Source organism: Echinops telfairi, unplaced genomic scaffold (assembly GCF_000313985.2).
Source record: "Echinops telfairi isolate 266 unplaced genomic scaffold, ASM31398v2 ScPeMD7_7408;HRSCAF=8446, whole genome shotgun sequence".
NCBI classification, from domain to species: Eukaryota; Metazoa; Chordata; class Mammalia; order Afrosoricida; family Tenrecidae; genus Echinops; species Echinops telfairi.
Window position 1 is genome coordinate 41,582 of NW_022111308.1, and position 3,493 is coordinate 45,074.

The 3,493-nt window shown below is 48.8% G+C and overlaps 1 protein-coding gene across 1 annotated transcript in view; it reads right to left on the reverse strand.

Moving 5' to 3' along the window:
- The window catches only part of LOC101658559 (zinc finger protein 449-like), a 6,706-nt gene that overhangs the window by 1,322 nt on the left and 1,891 nt on the right, over nt 1-3,493 (reverse strand). The gene's annotated exons all lie outside the window — the stretch shown is intronic.

A 3,493-nucleotide genomic window follows, 5' to 3' on the forward strand; every position in this document is an offset into this window, starting at 1 on the left:
CCTCTCCCGGAGCTGCAGATTCAATGCCGTCTTTTGAAATAAATTCTTCTGGGGGTAGGGGCAGGTGTCCACTTAGTATTTGGGATTGGGGCCAGCCCCCCTGACCTCTCCGTCACTCATAGCCTTTCGCAAACGGTGTGCTCAGATTTCAGGCTCCCATACCCTTTCCTCGTCTGCGTTTGGTTTAACAAAAAGGACAATTGTCGGGTCACATAGACCAGGGTGCCTCTTCTGTGCACACTTTGTTGGCATCTCAGTTGGATGGCTGCTTCTTTTAAGAAAAGATTTTAAAGCAGAACGGGCACCAGCTCAAGACTGGAGGCCACCCGGTCTTCTGGTGGGGGGCAGGGCAGTACCAAGGAACCACACATCATGAGTTCCAAGTAAGTGTAGCGTAGGTCACTTGGCCGCAGGGCGCCTCAGGACAGCTGGGATCAAGTGGTCAGGGTTAAGGGAGCAGATGCGGCCTGCTGAGTGGTACCCATGTGGACATGGGGTGAGGTCCCCTGGACAGGGCGCTGGCCCCGTCAGAGGGAGGAGGCTAGCTGATGGGAGGGGCAGCGCAGGAGAAGGGGGGTGGAAATGGACAATTTTGGATGAGCAGAGGTGAATGTCTGTTGGGCGGAAGGGGAGGGAGGGCCGATAGGCAGGTGGGGGGAGGAGAGATTGAACGTGCTCTTGGGAGTCTTCAGTGGGGCCGGTCTTTAGTGGCAGGCAGCAGGAGGGCAGACATGACCTAGGGCACCTGGGGGTATCCCAGGGACCCAGGCTCGTTGCCAAGAAGACGGGGACACGCAATCCTGCATCTCCGAAGTGCACGGCATGCTCCAGAGGCTGCATCAGTGAGGCCCCAAATGGGAGCTCCACTGGGCGAATTGGACTCTACCCAGACACACTTGTAGCCTGAGGACCAAAGCCAGACAACACACCGTGTCTGAGGTAGAAGAAGTCAGCTATACTGGTGTACTGTTTGTTGGGGAAACGAACAAGGTCTCGGTGCATCGAAGCCCTGTATACCGTATTCAGGTACGTATTAGCCCGGCAATCCTCTGCTTTATTCTGCTCGTGCTCGTTTATAATAGGGTGTATCTCAGAGGTGCGTCGCCAATGGGGTTCACCCTCTTGGAGTTGTGCCATTTGTTTCTTTAGCTTCTGGTAAATGAAACTCAGGGATTTGGAGCCTACAGCAAAAGAAGTTATGACAGGGGCTTGGGGTAAGGGGGATAAACAGGGGAGGGGGAGACCAAAGAGATGATATCGAGACGTCCAGGAAGGATAAGTGTGTTTTGGGAAACATATACACTTATGGAAGAAATTGTACAGTTATGTTGGACAGGATTGAACTATGGAATCATATGAGCTACTTTGGCTCCCAATTTAGGGGGAAATATTTAGGGGGAAATATATATATATATATATATATATATATATATATATATGGAAATAAATGCAAAAATCCAGGAAAGGTTTTGGGGCTCGCACTAAATCCCTGCTACAATTTTAGAAAAATCAGTTCTTCAGATATGGTGAGGGGGAAAACTTCAGTGCTTAATTATGAACACCCAGTCTGCGGGGGGCTCTGGGGGGGGCTCTGGGGGGGTGGGAGACCAAAACTCATCTGCGGAGTGTCTGCTCAGACTGAGGGGCTGGACGATCCACTCTAGCCAGGGGCAAGAGTCTCCATCAGCCTTATGATCGGGCAGACACCATTGGGATCGTGATTATATTCCATCAAGCTCCAACCGTGGCCAGTTGACCAGCCTGTAAATGTAACCTGAATCGGTTCTAGGGGCAAGTATCTCTTACTGGTTCCATGACATAAATGTCTTCCCTGGATTTGGGATGTTTGTGTGTGTGTGTGTGTGTGTGTGTTTAATTCGGGGGTGGGGTGTGTCTTATCCTTCTTACGCATTATTTGTATTTTTATCTGTGTATTATTGTATTTTTACCCTTACCACCTAATCACGATTTTGTGTTTTATGGTTTGCTGTTGGGTCTCCAGCTGTGAAGCACAGGAGGAGTGGATGCATACTGAGAATAACTGATACAAGGGAAGCAGGGCATTCAGGGTTCAGGGTGGCTGACAGGGAGGGCAAGGGGATTTCAGGAGTAAATACTGAAGATGGGAGTGGGTTGGGAGCAGTAGAAGAGATTCCAATTGCATAACTCTTCTTAAAGGCGATTTACCCATTCGGGCGCAGAAGGGAGATGCTCTAAATTCAAGTGGAGGTGACTGTGCTATTCTCCCTGATATGATTTAAAAAGTGAATGCATGAATTGTACGATATGTAAATTACATGCCAATAAAACAGTTGGGGTGGGGAGAAAGGCTTTTAGACGCCAATTTGTAGGCTTCCTGCTAGCTGTAAACCACCTGCACTCTTCAGCCCACATTGCTATAGCACCCACATCTTCAGTGACCACTTCCTGGGAGCAGGCATCCAGCAGGGCCATGTCGGAAGGACAAATCACTTTTAGATGAGGGCTGAGATGGCAGGAGCCCCAAATCCACCCTTATCTCTACGGCTTATATCTGTCTCTGGCTTACCTTAAAGACATCATCACGCATTTGTTGAAGCCCATTATACATTAATCCCGTGGGACATCTGGTAGTTCTATGAATGTTACCATTCATTTAGTGGATGGCATACGATTTAAAACACTGTCATGACAAACAAAATGTTATTGTTCTTTTTCCAAGAGACCTGGGTCCCTCAACACTTGAGAATCTGCCCTCTGGGGTTCTGAGGGGTAAAGCTTCAAAAGTCATTGTAAGGTTGGCATGCGGCAGCAGTTGGCTTCCTCTGACTTCACAAGAGGTAGGAAAATCACACTTGGCGTTAGCCCAAGGCTGACCAATGTACAAAGGCGTGTTGCCAAACAAGCAGCCACCTAAGAGAGAACTGCTCAGTTGACCAGAACAGTTAGGTCAACTCAGTCCACATGGAAGAAGCACGCATCATCAGTCACCGAAGGACCGGAACCCATATAATCCGAAGTCGAAGGAGGGAACAATACCAGCACCTAATTCTGAAAATGTGGTGTGCACACGGTGATGGAGGACAGTGGGAGCCCAAGATTCATTTTTGGAACTACCTAGGAAATAAGCCTCCAGAGAAAGAACCCTATCGAAAACACAGGTATGGGAGGAAAGTGGTCACTGAACTGAGTGCCCGGGACAGAGGATAGAAGATCGAAGGAAAAAATCTGACCAGAACAGTTAAAACTTTGTCAGTAGATGCCCCCTTGTGATGCAGGCTGAACCTGCTCTGGTTTCTGAGATTGTATATTTTTTCCCCAGTTTGGTTTGGAGTGTGTTAGTTCACAGTAGAGTGTATCACAGAGGTGTTATGTCAGTGCAGGGCACCCTCTTGAGGCTGTGTTTTATACTTTTCCATTTTTACGGCGTGTGAGACCCAGTGCTGACGAAACTATGGGGAGAGCAGGGGAAGAGGGCAGGGGGAGAAGACGATGTCTTTGAGTCCACGTAGGA